General features: G+C 43.4%; 1 long non-coding RNA gene across 1 annotated transcript; it reads left to right on the top strand.

Moving 5' to 3' along the window:
• The first annotated feature begins 717 nt into the window (after positions 1 to 717).
• On the top strand, positions 718 to 12,918 carry LOC142072360 (uncharacterized). The gene is made up of 5 exons (XR_012668757.1): positions 718 to 855; positions 955 to 1,085; positions 3,789 to 3,914; positions 4,011 to 4,070; positions 12,826 to 12,918. It is a non-coding gene; the product is annotated as an uncharacterized LOC142072360 (long non-coding RNA).
• The last annotated feature ends 6,286 nt before the right edge of the window (positions 12,919 to 19,204 follow it).

Genomic DNA, 19,204 nt, shown 5'->3' with positions numbered 1-19,204 from the left:
ATATTATCCCTCCCCTAACATTTGAAGACATTTTTTTCATATAATAAATAAAAATTGTTTGTTGCTTGAGTTCACCTGCATTAACTGGCTGGAGTTGATCAGCTTTGCTTATCTGGGAGTTTCCAGAATGGAGTAGCTATGGGTTACAATTTGTGACCTTAGAAGGCATTTTTGGCTCTTAGGAAACACTTTTCAACCCCCTAGTTTATTGGTTTCTTTTAGTAGTACATCAATTTTAGCTCATCAGATTTGGAGCTGAAGGGTGGGATCAGTTCTATTTCCTGGGCTGTATGCATGTGCATAACTAGCTGCCCCTGGGGTCTGTTTATATACATGGCCATGCCTCATTGTTATACAATATTGACAGAGACCTCTGGCTGGTGTGCTCTATATCTTGCTTAGTATTTGTGAAATAGGGGTTAGCAAGAACTCCCAAACATAAATTCAGCTGTGGCATTAAAGCCAGAGAGGAGCTGCTTTTTATCTATAATTAGAGCCCAGCTTTGTACACAGGGAAGCTTGTACAAACTGGAGTTTGGTTGGAACAAATTGCATCTTTGTCAACATAACTAGGAGCTCAGCACTTTTCTGATTATTAATGTGCCTTAGAAATCTGCTGGGGCTGGTTACACAGAACCAATGAAATATTGTTGACCTACTCAGCTCTCTGTTGCTTGGGAGGCTGGACATCCTTTCAGCTCTGGAGCCATCCCGTTTTCAGCATGTGCTGAAAGCAAAACAAATGTAGTGTGCGTATAGCCACATCCACATGACGAGCCTATTCGCTGCTAATGATCCCATTCCCATCTGATGCTCAAATACCATCAAGCTGTGGATCTGCTAAAGGTTTGCAAGGTTGGTTAAACTTCAGTTTTACAACAGAATGAGACTTTTCTTGCCAGGAGTGGGTATTTTTCAAATCATGGTGAAATGTTTCTTATTTCTTTATTTTAGTCTTTTTTGAATATATGATTGTCCAGTTGCCTCTAGCGCCCTCACATGCCTTTCTCCTCTGCTCCTTGGCTCTGGGACCTTCCGCTCGAAGCACAGAAGGAAGATTCCAGCGCAGAACTCAAAGTGCACCGGTATGAGTTTGGCTCTTTATTTCCCTTTTTAGTCCCGCACTGGAGCTGGCTAAGTCCTGCACAGTTTTTGCATTTGATTCTTGAATAGCTGTTTTATTCAGCCATGTACATGTCCCTTAAATTCCCCTATTTGTGAACATTTGAATTCATAAGATTTGGGGGGCATGCATTTTGGGGGTGGCTGCTCTTTGGAAGAGCACAATATGCCAGTTAAAAAGGGTTCACGCATAAATTAGCAACATATAATACTCTGATTGTGAGCTCTTGGGGCAGGAACTGGTTTTTGTTCTGTGTTTGTACAGCACCTAGCACAATGGAGCCCTGATTGGTGCCCTTCGGGGTTGCCAGAAAGCTAACAATAATTTGTCATTGGTTTGTTATTCTGTTTAAAAAGTTTCACTCACCCAGTCTGGGAGAAGTAAGATACCACTGGGTTGACATTCAGAGCCACTAAGTAACCTCAGGTTTCAGAGGAACAGCCGTGTTAGTCTGTATTCGCAAAAAGAAAAGGAGTACTTGTGGCACCTTAGAGACTAACCAATTTATTTGAGCATGAGCTTTCGTGAGCTACAGCTCACTTCATCACTTCACTGATGAAGTGAGCTGTAGCTCACGAAAGCTCATGCTCAAATAAATTGGTTAGTCTCTAAGGTGCCACAAGTACTCCTTTTCTTTTTAAGTAACCTCAGTTTCCAAGGTCAGAGGGAGCCACAAACATACAGCACCTTGAAAAAGGAAGCCACCAGAGACTTACAACTAGACACCACAAATCATTATTGGTCACCGTCAACAGTTCAAACCATCAGCTGATATTTTTTCCACATCAAGTGTTTATGAAGCAATGAAATCAAAGTCTGGGTGTACTGCTTCACAGGCAGCAAGGGCTACATTTGACAGATCATTTATTAATTTGACCACCCACCAGAGCTGCTGAGAGCTACATGGTGAGAAAAGGGACAGCATTCAGATGCTTCCACTCTCAGACCACAGACAGACCTATTCCCTTTTTACTCAAAGGAGATTACATTTCAGTTGTTAGCAACAGAGGGCCCGGGCCTATGATACACAGCTGAGCAGTTCTGATTCCGTTCCGCGGAGGGCAGTGGCAATCGTACATGCTAGCCAGTTTATTATGTATTTCCTGAGTTACACAAAAGGCTTATCCTGAAACATTTGGGGTTCACAGGAATTGAGAGCTGAACTTTCACTGCAAGGTGAGGGGTTCATATGCCCTATTGGGCCTTTATCTTTAAATTTACACCCACACACACCAAGGACAAAAGTCTCCAGGATTGTCAGGCTGGCTCCTTTCACCAGCTCCAAATCTTGGCACACAAAAATAAAAGCCTCAGAACTCCACAAAGGAATTTCTTGCTGTATTTTTGCTTTGTTCCCAGCGACCTCTCCCTAGTTGGGAGAATATTGGAAAGGATTCTGTGTTTCTCAGCTAACTCTCGGCTGACAGCCCACTGTCCCAGCCAGAACTGCACAGCCCACCAGTGTTAGCATATTGCAGCCAGACAATGGCAGCACATCCATGCACAGAAGAATAAAAGAGGAAATGTAATGATGGCATAGGAGTGGGTTGATGCCAAAGGGAGAAAAAAATAAATGCTGTAAATATAAATTTCTGCTGGAAACCAGATGCAGGGGTTTTTTAATTCCAGGAGACAGAGAAACTTTAGGGAGGGTATTAAGTAAATTTGGATGATATGTTGTTTTGACAAATTTGGGTTAAAGATATTGGATCAGTTCCTTAGCTGATGTAAAGCAATGTAGCTCAATGGACTCATGTGGCTCTTCACCACCTGAAGATCTGACCCAACAGGTGAAAACCAGGGTGGGAACTGGAGGTTTGATGTTGTAAAACTCTTGTGACAGGTTTTGTAGTCTGGGAGAGCTATGCTTGGCATAGAATCATAGAAAGGGGTCCAAAGGTGGCTCTTGGCCATCTGTGTGCCTCCCTGATTCAGGATCTAACCTAACTATTTTCCAGACTCATCTCCTTTTCTCCAACTATGCCTGCTAGGCTTGGGGCTGGGCATGGAGTGGCATATGAGTCACTACGCCACCATATGTCCCTTTGGATTTCTTTACATAAGGGGAATCCTCAGGTAGCCTGTTAAGACAGCTTTCTGCTTGTGTTGTGCACTGAAGCCAGAATGGGGCTTGTTTTTAACATTAGCATTTTACACATCAAAACTGAGGGGCTACCCAGCCCTAGAATAGTGTCATGTGCTGGAGGTCAGCATTGAGCTCCGGTGACTTAGATGCATGTGCAGCCCAGGACAGGAATAGGACTGAGCTTCAGAAGCACAGTTGTATGGGGAGCCTAGAACCAGCATATCAGGAAGGATACGAGGCCAGTGAGTAATGCTAATTTATCGAATGCAGGGGTTTTAACCCTAAGCCTAACTGTGCATAAAGCAATAAGAGGCAATCTTCTTGTCCCGCATGAAAGAGACGGGGAGGAGAGAGACACTTGAGAATAATCAGAGCTCGATAGGAAAATTTAGTAGCAGCAAACTAAATTTATATTTCCATAAAGCTGCCTTGGTGGGGGGTGGTTTCTCCCAGCGGGTTTGCATATTCTTATTAATTGTTCCCCAAGAAGACTGGATTCCTTTTCTTTTGTTCTTTTTTCTCTTTTCCCACTTCAGTAGAAAAATGTCTAGAGTTTTGTTTTGTTTTTGTTTTTTAAAGGGAGGAAATGAAAGGTCATTCCTTCCCCTCCACCAAGGTTCTCTTCTCGCAGCTGAGTTTGTCACTTCACATTTTAATAAGCTCAATTGGTGCAGCAGCTCTTCATTGGGGGAGGAGAGAGAAGAGGTAAATGAAATTCGGTAACAAGAATTAATTATCACCAGGAAATTTATTCCAGCCAGACTCATACATCAGCCTTAACCGCATCCCTTCTTCCCACAGTGCACTTGGAAGGGGTGGAATTTATGCAGAATGCTGCCTGAGGAAAAGCTAATGTGATCTGTGAGTATTCTTTGTATAGAAGAAGTGATGGCTGTAGGAGCTACATTCAGACCTTGTGCAATCAATGGATTTGCATCCACTGACACCCAAAAAAGCGAATAGTAATTGGGGAGGGTCACAGGTAGATATTGTCAAAAGGGGAAGGAAGAGAGCACAGGGATGGAGCAGTAGGAGAAGGAGGGTTGGGAATGGCACCAGGTGGTGCCAATGGATCAGAAAGGGAGTCAGCAGTGATATGGGAAATGTATGGTATTCTACAGACAGAAGCAGCAGGAAGGAAGGTAATGGTAAGAAAGGGAAAGGACTGGCTCTGAACTGGGAGGGAAGTTACCCAAGGCAGGTGGGGACTCATCATAGACTGGGTAATAAGTCTCCAATGGGAATGGCATATAGCAGAATGGTGGGGAGGAAAACCCCAAGAGGATGAGGGGGGGGAAACTGAGAAGAACTCCAACAGTGAGAGGTGTAGGGCAGGAGAGGGTGGAGGTTGCAAACACAGCTACTGGGCAGTTTTATAACACCTCAAAATAAAGCATCCAATTCAATGCATCCCTCACAATGAAGTCTGTTGATTTTTCCATGGAATTTTTTCTTTCACTTTAATGTATATTTTTCCTATGATAACAAAACAGGTTGAAAGGCCTCCAAATCTATGAAAGCGTCAATTTATAGTTAATTGCTGAAAGAATGGTTTGTAAGAGTAAATTATTTTGTGACCCAGGAAAAGGAGCTCAGCCTGGTTGCTCTGTTCATGTTGGCCATGCCCTGACGTTTTCTCAAGTCCAGGGTCTCAGCTCTGACCCTGCCTGGTGGAAAAAGCAGCCAATCCACAGAGAGACCTGCTAAGATACAGTCAGTCACTCTTCCATGTGAACATCTCCAAAGGGTATTATCTCAGAACCATAGCGATTACAAATGGAAGAGACCTATTGGATCACCTAATACATCCCCTTCCCGTCCTGCCAATGGCTGTATCTAGTGAGGCACTATCATTCCCTACAGGCTTTTGAAGAATGTCGGCACCTAGGAGGAAGAGAAATTGTTTATGGTGGTGTGAGACATATTGAGACATACTGGATACAGTGGAAATAGAAATATTGAGATAAAAGAAGCATAGATGACTTGTGCCTCCCAACACTCAATGGGCACAATCTAAAAGGGAGGAAACATGACCACCCATGTGCCTCCTCTGCCCAGTGACTCCTCCCACCCTGCCTGGGCTGCCGTGCTCTCCTGCCCCATGTTACCTGTGGGGGGCAATGGGGAATGCACTGTCCTTCTCTCCCTGTGCCTCCCCCCAAGCATGGTTGTCTGCTCTCCCTGGTAGCTGGGCCGGGAGCAGGACAGAGCTGCTTCTGCCTGAGAGAGCCTTCCTGGGAGGCAGCAGCGGCCCACTCCCTGCCTGGGCTCGGCTGCCAGGGACAGGGGCCAAGCAAGCCAGAGCCCCCCTTGCCCCAGCATGCTCTGCCCCGACCCCTGAGAGTGTGGAATATAATATACAAAGGGAAGTGGTGGTTGTTCTGTTGTTAAAAGGGAACTGATAGATGGGAAGGAAAATAAATGACCTTTCTCCCTCTCATGCACCCATCCCCATAGCTTTGGGCATCAAATCCTAATGGACCCTTTTCAACTCTGGTTTGTATGACCATTTTTATTCCACCAGATCAGATCATGAACAATGACATGGCAAAATTATGTTTCCCCCAACCCCCAGCACACACTGCTCTTGAGAGGAGAATTAATTGTGACTGGACCATGAGATATTCCATTGTCAGTACAACAAATTCCTGTTAGTTATTTTTTTTATAGAATCATAGAATATCAGGGTTGGAAGGGACCTCAGGAGGTCATCTAGTCCAATCCCTTGCTCAAAGCAGGACCAATCCCCAACTAAATCATCCCAACCAGGGCTTTGTCAAGCCTGACCTTAAAAACTTTTAAGGAAGGAGATTCCACCACCTCCCTAGGTAACACATTCCAGTGTTTCACCACCCTACTAGTGAAAAAGTTTTTCCTAATATCCAACCTAAATCTCCTCCACTGTAACTTGAGACCATTACTCCTTGTTCTGTCATCAGCTACCACTGAGAACAGTCTAGATCCATCCTCTTTGGAACTCCCTTTCAGGTAGTTGAAAGCAGCTATCCAATCCCCCCTCATTCTTCTTTTCCGCAGACTAAACAATCCCAGTTCCCTCAGCCTCTCCTCATAAGTCGTGTGTTCCAGTCCCCTAATCATTTTTGTTGCCCTCCGCTGGACACTTTCCAATTTTCCCACATCTTTCTTGTAGTGTGGGGCCCAAAAGTAGACACAGTACTCCAGATGAGGCCTCATCAATGTCGAATAGAGGGGAACGATCACGTCCCTCGGTCTGCTGGCAGTGCCCCTACTTATACATCCCAAAATGCCATTGGCGTTCTTGGCAACAAGGGCACACTGTTGACTCATATCCAGCTTCTCGTCCACTGTAACCCCTAAGTCCTTTTCTGCAGAACTGGTCCCTAGTCTGTAGCGGTGCATGGGATTCTTCCGTCCTAAGTGCAGAACTCTGCACTTGTCCTTGTTGAACCTCATCAGATTTCTTTTCGCCCAATCCTCTAATTTGTCTAGGGCCCTCTGTATCCTATCCCTACCCGCCAGCATATCTATCTCTCCTCCCAGTTTAGTGTCATCTGAAAACTTGCTGAGGGTGCCATCCACACCATCCTCCAGATCATTAATGAAGATATTGAACAAAACCGGCCCAAGGACCAATCCTTGGGGCACTCCACTTGATACCGGCTGCCAGCTAGACACTGATTGGAGCCATTGATCACTACTCGTTGAGCCCGACAATCTAGCCAACTTTCTATCCACCTTATCGTCCATTCATCCAGCCCATACTTCTTTAACTTGCTGGCAAGAATACTGTGGGAGACCGTGTCAAAAGCTTTGCTAAAGTCAAGGACCAACACGTCCACTGCTTTCCCCTCATCCACAGAGCCAGTTATCTTGTCATAGAAGGCAATTAGATTAGTCAGGCATGACTTGCTCTTGGTGAATCCATGCTGACTGTTCCTGATCACTTTCCTCTCCTCTAAGTGCTTCAGAATTGATTCCTTGAGGACCTTCTCCATGATTTTTCCAGGGACTGAGGTCATAGATCATAGAGATCATAGATCATAGAATCATAGGGTTGGAAGAGACCTCAGGAGGTCATCTAGTTCAACCCTCTGCTCAAAGCAGGACCAAACCCCAATTTTTGCCCCAGATCCCTAAATGGCCCCCTCAAGGATTGAACTCTCAACTCTGGGTTTAGTAGGCCAATGCTCAAACCACTGAGGTGAGGCTGACTGGCCTATAGTTTCCAGGATCCTTGTTCTTCCCTTTTTTAAAGATGGGCACTACATTAACCTTTTTCCAGTCATCCGGGACTTCCCCGGATCGCCATGAGTTTTCAAAGATAATGGCCAATGGCTCTGTAATCACAAGTTCACAAGTATAGTTCAGCCTGCCTGCCACAAACACAGACCCTGTGATCAGAGGTCACCACTGACGAGATAAAGCACAGCAGATGTGTTTTACTACGAGATGATAAATCAATGATGAGACAGAGAGGTCCTGCGAGGGCTTGTGCAAGCCTCCCTGTTCAATTCTGGGACTTAGGAAGGAGAATATCCACTTTCATTTGGAGGCAATAAGTCTCTAGGCCTCTTCTTTGCAAAGAATAGCTTTGAAAACACACAGATCTAAATAGATCACTGGAGCTGAAAGCAACAATCAGCTTGGCTCTCATTCTGCAGCAAGAGACGAGGTGTATCTGAAGATCCACACAAACACACTCACTTTCATATAAAATGAGTAAGTCATGTTTGAAGTGTAACCCAGAGAATCATCTTACTAGTATTCCCCACAGTCCTGAGGCCATCTCTGCATATAGGGATGTGATCCTGCAGGACAGGAATTGATTATATTAGAGGGTAAGTGAGAACAATAATATATGTTTAGACCTGTCCAAGGCTGGCTCTGCTTTTTAACATTTTTAACCAGATCTGAGCCTTGGGTCCAGCTAACTGTTGGTCATTCAGGCAGCTGTTGCCCAATGGTTGTGCCTGTTAGTAGTGCAGCTGCTTTTGCAGGAAAACTCTTCTCCTGCCCACCGAAGAGAGCTGTTAAGAGTGTTTGAGGGGATGCACTTGGATGGTACTTATGCAGGCAACACACATACACACCCATATTCATTTCAGAAGGAGGAGGAGGAGAGAGAAGGGCAAGCTGCGGAGGTATTGAGTAGGAGTCCTGCAGCTGCTGTTCCCTCAGCCAGTATCCATCTTCCCAACTCCAGTCCAGCATTTGAAGAGGCAGTACTGGGAGGAACTTTGAGTCCCACTTATCCTCACACCAGTTAGGGGAGACCCCAGGTAGGGGAGACCCCAGCTAGACTGCAAGGATTTCTACCCATTGAGAAACCAAAATCACAGAATCATAGATTAGGCTTGGAAGAGACCCCAGGAGGTCATCTAGTCAACCCCCCTGTCCAAAGCAGGACCAACCCCAACTAAATCATCCTAGCCAGGGCTTTGTCAAGCTGGGCCTTAAAAAACTCTAAGGATGGAGTTTCCACCACCTCCCTAGGTAACCCATTCCAGTGCTTCACCACCCTCCTAGTGAAATATTTTTTTCCTAATACCCAACCTAGACCTCCCCCACTGCAACTTGAAACCATTGTTCCTTGTTCTGTCATCTGCCACCACTGAGAACAGCCGAGCTCCATCCTCTTTGGAGCCCCCCTTCAGTAGTTGAAGGCTGCTATCAAATCCCCGCTCACTCTTCTGCAGACTAAATAAGCCCATTTCCCTCAGCCTCTCCTCATAAGTCTTGTGCCCCAGTCCCCAAATAATTTTCGTTGCCCTCCACTGGACTCTCTCCAATTTGTCCACATCCTTTCTGTAGTGGGGGGCCCAAAACGGGATGAAATACTCCAGATGTGGCTTCACCAGTGCCGAATAGAGGGGAATAATCACTTCCCTCCATCTGCTGGCAATGTTCCTACTAATGCAGGCCAATATGCCATTAGCCTTCTTGGCAACAAGGGCACACTGTTGACTCATATCCAGCATCCCATCCACTGTAATCCTCAGGTCCTTTTCTGCAGAACTGCTGCTTAGCCAGTCGGTCCCCAGTCTGTAGCAGTGCATGGGATTCTTCCGTCCTAAGTGCAGGACTCTGCACTTGTATTATTGAACCTCATCAGATTTCTTTTGGCCCAATCTTTCAATTTGTCTAGGTCACACTGGACCCTATCTCTACCCCTCCAGGGTATCTACCTCTCCCCCCAGCTCAGTGTCATCCGCAAACTTGCTGAGGGTGCAATTAATCCCATCATCCAGACCATTGATAAAGGTGTTGAACAAAACCGGCCCCAGGACCGACCCCTGGGGCACTCCACTTGATACCGGCTGCCAGCTAGACATAGAGCCACTGATCACTATCCATTGAGCCTGACAATCTAGCCAACCTTCTATCCACCTTATAGTCCATTGATCCAATCCATACTTCTTTAACGTGCTGGTAAGAATACTGTGGGAGACCATATCAAAGGCTTTGCTAAAGTCAAGGTATATCATGTCCACTGCTTTTCCCATATCCACAGAGCCAGTTATCTAATCATAGAAGGCAATCAGGTTGGTCAGGCATGATTTGCCCTTGGTGAATCCATGCTGACTATTCCTGATCACCTTCCTCTCCTCCAAGTGCTTCAAAATAGATTCCTTGAGGACCTTCTCCATGATTTTTCCGGGGACTGAGGTGACGCTGACCAGTCTGTAGTTTCCCAGATTCTCCTTCTTCCCTATTTTAAAGATGGACACTATATTTGCCTTTTTCCAGTCATCTGGGATCTCCCGCAATCGCCATGAGTTTTCAAAGATAATGGCCAATGGCTCTGCAGTCACATCAGCCAACTCCCTCAGCACCCTCAGATGCATTGCATCCTGCCCCATGGACTTGTGCATGTCCAGCTTTTCTAAATAGTCCTTAACCTGTTCTTTCATCACTGTGGGCTGGTCACCTTGTCCCCATGCTGTGTTGCCCAGTGCAACAGTCTGGGAGCTGACCTTGTCTGTGAAAACCAAGGCAAAAAAAGTATTGAGTACTTCAGCTTTTTCCACATCATCTGTCACCAGCTTCCATTCTCCAACCAGTCCTCAGGTGTCCCAGACATGACCACCACCCCACAACCAGAGGATGATCCGCGTGCCACACTACCTCTGACAGAACAAACCACCAGACTCTTGTCTGCCATTACTGCCACTGTGAGGAACAGCAGCTAGACTGGGGAATCTCCATAAGGTGCTGCAAAGAGGCAACACTGTGGGTCAGAAGTGTTGGGCCCAGGGTGGAGGGACTCACATGTTCATGGGAGCAGGAGGTTTAATGAGTATGGGGGGGGGGGAACATTGCATTGATGGATAGTTGGGGGGGGAGGGGTAAAGAGGAGAGAAATCAGGGAATGAGACATTAATCACTAACTGAAGTGGACAGTTTTTGAGACAGCCTCTGTTAAAATGTAAGATACACATCTCTGTGAAATAATATTTTGTGTTAGCCACAGGACCAGTTTGTCAGAGTGGAGAAGACCCTAATGTTTTCTAATAGTTCTGGCCTTCTAGCTTTACTTATATTAAGCCTGGACAAGAGCAACGACATCTTCTGAGCTCCATTAATACACTTGCGGTACTTTGCTTACATGGACATAGAGGCTCGTAATGTTAGGGCTGAACTCTAGCAAGTTTTTTGCTTCCTCCTTTTCCCTTATTTTCTTTTCAACTGAATATTTGTGAGTGTAGTGGTATATGAAAGTGATGAACTAAGCACAGGTGTGAGGCAGGCATACAGCAAGCCATCACTGTGCAAACTTCCTCACAGAGCTCTGTTGATGCTCCTCTGTCTTGACTTCACCACCCACTCCCCTGCTATTCCAGTTCTGCCCACATCCAACACCCACTGAGATCTGACATGACACCTCAAGCTTCACCTGCAAATCACACCGCCTCTTCCCCAAACCTCCAACTGCTTTACCAGTCCCCCTCCCCCATGCACATTTAGTTCTAACTCAACTCAATCCAGACTTGCAAACCACCCCCTGTGATTATAAAACCACAGTTCAACAGAAGTTGGTGAAAACAATGTAGTAAAGTAGAGCAAAGGTCTTTTTTTGCGTCACTTCAACTGGAACATATATAAAAGTATTGAAGAAAACCAAGTGGGAAATTGAGACAAAAACTATTTTATCAAGCATAATTTTGGCTTGAAATACAGTGGATAAAAAGCCTTTGTTTGGGAAAATGTCATTAGTTGAGATCACAATGGAAAAACCACACAAATGCCTCAATCCCCAAAGAAAAGTTAAAAAAAAAAGATTGTTTCTACACTACCTACAAAAATCTTGCTCCTTTTACATTGGACCAGATTAATCATTGTAGCATCAGACAGGTCATCAAAGGAGCTGAAAGACAGACAAGAGATCCGAGGTTTACTGGACTATCTGCCATGATGACCAAGCCTAGAAACTGGAAAACCTTTCGGGCTTCTGCTCACATTTCCTGCTCAAAAATAGCTCCCTCCTATTTTTCCTCTTTGATCTTATAAAATGTTCTGGTCAAGATTTTCAAAAGTGACTAGTTATGTTACCTTGATTTTTAGATGCTCAACTTTTCATAGACATGTATGTTTCCACAAAAAAATTAATCAGGAAGGTTTCCTCGGGTCCAGGGTGTAATTTCTGGACAACACATTCAGGACAGAATCCAAGAATTCTTTTTAAGAAATTTTTTTTTTACTTTTGACCTTTTGTTTCATTGTGGATCAAAACAAAACTTTTGAAATTTTTCATGGTGGTTAAAAGACCCAAGAATAACTAACAGCACTCAGCTGGGATGTGGAAGACACATGTTCAAGTTTCTGTCTAAATCAGACAGGGGTGTGACTTGAAAGTGCCTCTCTCATATCCTAGGTGAGTGCCCTAACCACTGGACTATGGGCTATTCTTGGAATGCTTGCTCTTATGTTGACCAGAAATTACTCCCTGGACAGGATAAGAGGATTACCTGGAAACCTGGGTTTTCACCTAAGTGGAGCTATGAACCTGTTGCTCCATCAGTTAAAGCAAAAATAATTGAAAATGGACTATTATTTCTCTTTTTCCACTTCTTACCTATCTTCCTTTCATGGGCATTTCTTTTCATTTCTTTTGTGTTAAAAAAGATTAACCTCAAACAATTTATCTCTTTAGAATGTACTTTTCATACAATGCATAATAAACCTGTGAAACTCATTGCCACAAGATATTAAGAAAAAGAGATTACTGTAGTAAGATTCAAAAAAGAACAAGAGTCACATGAATAACAAGGCTATCCACTATATTAGCTAGAATAGAAATGTATGAAGGCTAGAAAGTCTCATGTTCCAGGCTGTACACCAATCATTAAATGTCTGTGGATAAAGTAGAAATATCCACAGGGTCATGTTTGTGTATAATTGTTAAACAGCTTCCTTTGAATCACCTGGTACTGAGTGTTATTGGGGACAGGATACTGGACTAGATGGGCCATTGATAGGAAAATATGCTCCTGTGTTTTTTAAATTACAGACCTACTCTGAAAAATTACTCTAAAAAGGACTATGTGGGGTAACATGCATATAGTGCCTCAATGATTTCCAGGTCAAATGTGTTCATTGTACATATAAAGATATGTTGTTGTTTTGTTTTCTTCAGCTGCCCGTGCTGTAGACTCAGCCTGGACTATGAGAGTGAAGCTGGGTTTTTTCCATCTTGTAACTCTGCAATAAAAGTGTTCTGCAGACCAAATTATTCTCCGTAAACATATGTGCGACCCCAATGTCACTGAAGGATTTGCACAGGTGGAGCTGATTGAAATGTAGTTAACAATTCTGTTTATGATGCACAACAAGAATAGGCTGCTCCGTGGCTCTGCTGGCCTGACAGAAGTAAAAAGCAGTAAAATCTTATTTTTGTTACCAAAATCAACAGATCTGACTCTGCATACACAGAGGGAGAAGGTCTGGTGAGATAGAAGGAGCCATTGTTACACTGTCACTTGTCTGAGGTGAACCACAGACCCAAGTTTCCTTCATTTTTCCAGTAAGAAAAAGGAAGTCTGTGCTTAAACAGCATTCTTTGGATGAAATGAAGAAAGGGGGATTGAAAGAGTAAATGCCTGTAATTTTTCTCTTCCTAATTTTTTTTAATTCTTTTTTCTGGTGTGTGCTTCTCTTTCTCCCCCTTTGCTTTGCCCTAGCTGAAAGAACTCACAGTAAACAGCTCAGTGTAGATACAATGACACAATTTCCCCTGCTCCTGCTACATCCCCTCTCCCAGCTCACTGTTCCAGTCCCAGTACTTCACACCGCTCTGTCAATGCAACTCAGTCCCAACTTGCCATGCTAGTCTGTTCCAGTCTTGACTCCCCCTACAATTCCACCAGTGCCTTTCAGTCATCATATATAACATGCCCCTTTTAGAGACCGCCATTTGTTCCTAACTGTGCCCTGATTTTGGGATACATAGAAATGGAGACTAGGATGAGACCCACCAAAGGCCTGTCACTCTAGCATTCAGTATTAGAACCAAGAGAACATATTGCTCAATGGTGGAATTCCCTTATCTCAGAGGAACAACACTAGGGAGGAATTTGGTCCATGGGCTCCAGAGCTAGAAAAAGGACTAACCCCAAACGGCTGCATTGCCCGGCATCTGCAAATCCTACATCTGGTGAAATAAGCACACAAGTGGAAAAGGGATGTGGCTTCCAAAGGGAAAAAAAAAAACCACAAAGGACATGAGAAAAAAATGGAAAATCGGCAACTGAAAATGCTCTATAGTGACCCCAACTCTTTCCTGTTCTCCATGTCTCCTTTTTCACTTTCCTTTCTCTCATCTTCTTTGCCTTCTCTGGTTCCTGGTGCCTACTTTCCCTTGCATTGTCCTCTTCTGTAGTTTGTTTACTGTTAGAGCTGAGAGCTGTACCTTCAGGCTGATATTAGTATGAGCACGGGAATTTGGAGGAGGTCCCTATGATTTCCCAGAAACCATTTCCTAAGATCATTACTGTGTTTTTATGCAGTTATTGGCCCTGCTGAATGTAATTAAACAAGTTATTTTCCTCATTCACAGCTTGGTTAGTAAACAATTGCACAAAGCATCACATCCCCTTCTCACAGGAATAAGAGATGGGAAAGTAGAAAAGACTTAGCCCACTACAATATATCACCTAGCCTAACCCCACACCAACAGGCTGGAGCAGAATCATCCCTGGAAGTCTAGTTTGTCCAGTTTTAAATAACTCAGCAATCCACCACTTCCCTGGGTGGACTATTTGACAATCCAGCAGCTCAGAGTCCAATAATGATAGCTGCATGGTCTAAACTTGTATTTGGCAATGCATGGATGCAGCTGCAGAGATGGGCACCCTCAAAATGCCTACAATAAGAAAGACACCCAGAATCCCTGGAATTCCATGGGCTGTATTCAGCTCTCTATTCCTTGCATGAATTCCTTGCAGTTTGCTATGTGTGCGACTAAGACCTTATGAGGCCCTGGTGCCTCCCATTCTTGCACAAGCCATTGATCTTGGATAGTCGTTGTTCTTTTTTAAGGCATCATGCCTTCTAGAGCCACCCATTGGCTGGTTCAGGTCCATACCACCTCCAGCAAGAATCTGTGCCTTCCTGACACCATTGTGCTGTTTGGGTAGTAAGATCTCAGAGGCATGGACCTTTGTAGGGAGCATACCTCCATAAAGTGCTCTGTACATTGTGTATATATTCATTGTAATAGTAATGCACGGTTTGTGGAGCACTTCTGGGTGAAAAGTATTAGACATGTATTATTCTTTCCCTTCCTCTTCTTTCCCTATCTCGCCAATTTCAGTCCTCTTACTCCACGCACTGCTGCGGAGTAAGTCCCTGTTGTGATGAGTCAGTGACTGGCAATTGGCTACAGCTTCTGTCACTGCCAGCAAAGCATACTGGGTGCCAATGGATTTAGCAACAAATATGGCGTCATCAGCAGTAAGAAGTTTTTTGCAAAAACTAATGAATAGAATGAGAGGCCCAGCAGCACACAATCCTGGGTATGTTAAACAACTGCACATGCGGGGTTTGATCCTGACCTCACTTACTCCGGTGTAAATCAGGAGTTAATCAGTAAGCAAAGGGAGTTATGCCAGTGTAAGTGAGAGCTGAATCAGCCGCCGCTATCTTCAGTAAGGGGGAGGGCACTGAAAATATGATTTTGACAGATTTATGTATCCAATATTTGGTAATGTTGAAGGCAAATAATGATTTCAGCATAGTGCTGCATAGCCTACGCTCTTATACTCCTCTCTCCTGTCAAAAGGAGTCACCTGCCATTCCACCCAGCACCCAAATGCCTTGCTGCTTTAGTAATGAAATAATATGATCCCTTGCCACTCTCCTGTCAGTCTGTGAAATTCCGGATCCCACAGCATGTGTATGTTTCATCAATAAAACTCTCATCAGTTTTTAATGATAACAGCAGCAGGAATCTCTGTACAGTGTGTTCTGTCAACGAAGAGGCCCCCTAATAACCTAAGAAATGTTTTTTTCCTTTCCTCACCCTCGCTGTATTTTTTGCGGACTGACAAGAAGAAGTCACCTCTTTCACTTATGCTTGCCAAATCTAGACAGAAGCAAGTGATAAAATATTCATTGAAAGGGGAAAAAATGCATTATAATAATGTTAGCAGAGCAGCTGGAAGCAACAGAATGTACCAATAACTGTATGTACTTTATCTCAGCCACCCCCTGGTCTGGCTTGTCCATGTGATTATACAGCGAGATGGAGGTAGAAAAAAATGCTTGGTGCAATCAAGTTATATACCCTAGGATACTAGACAGCACCAGAAGGCAGAGACTGCGGGGACTGTTTGAGAAGCTGTCTACAGTACACACCTATTCACAGAGAAGATGACCACTAACAGTTTATTAGATCATATGATGTTGCAGCTGGGTGTTTCAAAGTATTCAAATCACCAATGCCACTGTGTGGAAAAAAGTGTCTAGAAACTCATGCTGCAGTGATAATGTGATGCAATTCTCCAGTTTACATGAAGATCTGAGATGTGAAATTGTTTCAAAATCCTCAGTTTAAGGTGATATACAAAGCAAGGTAAATCTCTGCTCAGTAAATTAGTGTTAACATCAGCGGTGTATTAACATTTAGAAGTATACTGAAAGATTAAGCGGCTTGCATGCATTATGTAAGATAATTTAAATTCTTAGTTTTATGCATTTACATAGATTTACAGTTCAATACATTAGACATTCATAAATCATTTGTAAATCAGTGTAAGACTTCAGTTTACACACAGATTTAAATTTCAGAGTGTCTGCAAAGAATTACTGTCTGGAAATGAAAGGGAGTACTTGTGGCACCTTAGAGACTAACCAATTTATTTGAGCATAAGCTTTCGTGAGCTACAGCTCAAGTACTCCTTTTCTTTTTGTGAATACAGACTAACACGGCTGTTACTCTGAAACCTGTCTGGAAATGGACCTCATAAAACTACAGAAAAAAGGCACTATGCCTTTTGGCATAATAAACACATAAACACAGTAGAAGCAGTGACGTCAATAGTTAAGATTGCCTGATATTTTCCAATATAAGACCTTGTTTTCAGTAGCTTAAAACTTTGCGAAACTTGGGCTGAAATTTTCCACTGTAGATGTCTGCCTCTGACTCAATTTCTTCAAATTTTTCAGAAAAATGATTCAGCCATTTCTCAAAATGAGATTAAGGAAAAATACATTGTTTAAAAAAAAACTATAGCTGTTTTGTTGTGAATAACTAGCACCTCCATGCTTTGGAGCAGGGATTTGAGATGGGAGGGGGGGCAAATTTGATCAAATTATAAACTCCTGAAAAATCTCAGTACAGACTTGTTAGAGTTTAGCAGCCAAATTCTCTGAAGATTCCATCTGTACAGAGCATGCTCCATCCCCTCACAAGGCCTATCTACTGACTGGACTGTGCATGTGCCATCTCGCAGAGTAACTAATCATGCTCCATACCAGGGCGACAGACACAGAGCAGGACTTTCCTTGCAGTTGCTCCTCCCAGGGGTTGTTGTGGTGAAAGGCATAGGGGCTGAGAGTAGAGACCGTCTCTACAATATTTTCAATATTCCTCCTTGCTGGTGCCAAGGCAGCTAGGAGAAGGAGAGAACAATCTGATTAGAAGGCAGAGCCAGGACTGAGGTGGGGCAGCAAGAAGACTGGGGAGGTGATCTGAGGGATCAAGGTCAGAAGAGATCAGACTTGGGGAGGCACGGGACAGAAAGGTCTGCACACATTGTAACCAAACTCCTTCAACACCTGAGTAGAACCCAGCATTCCTGAATCTCATCATTTCTCTTCTCTCAGCAAATAGCAGTGAAACCCACTGGCAAAAATGTGAGCCTCCTCTCTCTGTACTGGCTGGCCAACATAATGCAAGACAACCTACTACTGCTATCAGTGACTTGCTTAAAACAAGTAGCAGAGATCTGTGCTGTGGATTTCAAGGTTCTAACCCTGCTGAGAACCCATGTGTGAGTTAATATTTTGTTTCACGTGATGGAATTTCTGGATTTTTTTTTTTAAAAACAAACCTATGGAATTATATTTAAAAACTACATTAAAAGAATGTTAAGATTGCAAGTTAGGGAATCAAAAGTTAGGAAGTACTAGAATTAAGGTTGCTTAGCCAAACTGAATTCAGACCTCTTGTGGCTATGCATTCTGACAGTCTTTAATTACATCGTCATGCATTATTTTTTCCACCAGAGCCCTGCCTCATTCAATGCACAGAGTGGATGGTGCTCACTGAGCGGTAGCCATTCATTGTTTTAATATCTGTTGTATGTAGTATCTTTCTTAGAAGCTTGCAAAGCAAAGGGTAAACATTCTGAAAGGGTAGCCTTCCTTTTTTGGTTTCAATTTGCATGATTACTATTTAGTGGCCAAATTTGACTTGCAGATGCAAATCCAAATACTTGTGCCCGCAACTACTCAATTCTAGGTGCAAGTCAGGTAGCTAACAGTACTACTGGCTGGTTTGCATGGAAATTTTGCCTGCAATAGGAAAGGCTGAGTCTCAGCATGGCTACAAAAATATAAGCCAAAATCTCTTTCCCTATTCTCTTTATCCTTTTCCATTGGACAAACTTTTGGTATGTTTATTCAAATTAGCTGTTGCTAATTGCAGTTAACATTGGAACAGTTTGCTTTGCACTTCCTCTGCTTGGTCAGTAATGGCAGGCAACATCATCTTTTCGTTTCTAACCAAAAGGAATGACGGCTTCAAAAGAGCTCCCACAAAACACACACCCAAGGGAAGCAAACAGACCCTTGAAATAACAATAAACCAGCATATTCCAAGCAAAAAGTCCAAACATACAGAATTCTGATGCAACAGTGAGAAAAACTTTACACATCATTCCCATAATATAGATGTTTATATCTATACACCCACCTTCTCCCTTGCCAGTTCCTTACTTCTTAATTGAACTGTACTTCATAAAGGCTGTTTCTGAAGCTTTCAGATAATGCTATCCACAAATCCACATGCACTTGGAATGCAGTGGTTCATGAACGACCTTTTCATCATATTCACTAACCAAGATCTTGATGCAACCAAATTCTTTGGCTCACTTCATCCTTCCCTTGTGCTTTAAACAAACCACTTCCCCAGACCTAGAGGGCCATAACTGTGGTTGTTTGAAAAATTCATTTAACACAGTTGATTGCAACATCCTCTCTGTTCCCCTCAGCCCCCTTGTAATAACTTCCTTATTTGTGTGATTGCTGTTCATACATACCAGATGTGTACTCAAAATTTCTGAATGTATAGAAATGTACTGTTCATGACTATCTTCCTCTTCATGTCTGCTGTATAATTATATTTATGATAGGTAGCTAGCTTATTTTCTGTAGTGTACATATTACTACATATCTGGTGAGAAGCTGGGAAATTCTTCTTTTAGAGGTGCAGTTCTTGCCATCTGCAGCCATACCACCTATGGCTGCAAACACTCCAGATCTAACAAGATGAGAAAAATTGGGCTAAATAGAGA

This window comes from Caretta caretta, chromosome 6 (genome assembly GCF_965140235.1).
Source record: "Caretta caretta isolate rCarCar2 chromosome 6, rCarCar1.hap1, whole genome shotgun sequence".
Classification (NCBI taxonomy): domain Eukaryota; kingdom Metazoa; phylum Chordata; order Testudines; family Cheloniidae; genus Caretta; species Caretta caretta.
Note: the sequence above shows the minus strand (reverse complement) of the source record. Positions and strands in the feature narration are given on the sequence as shown.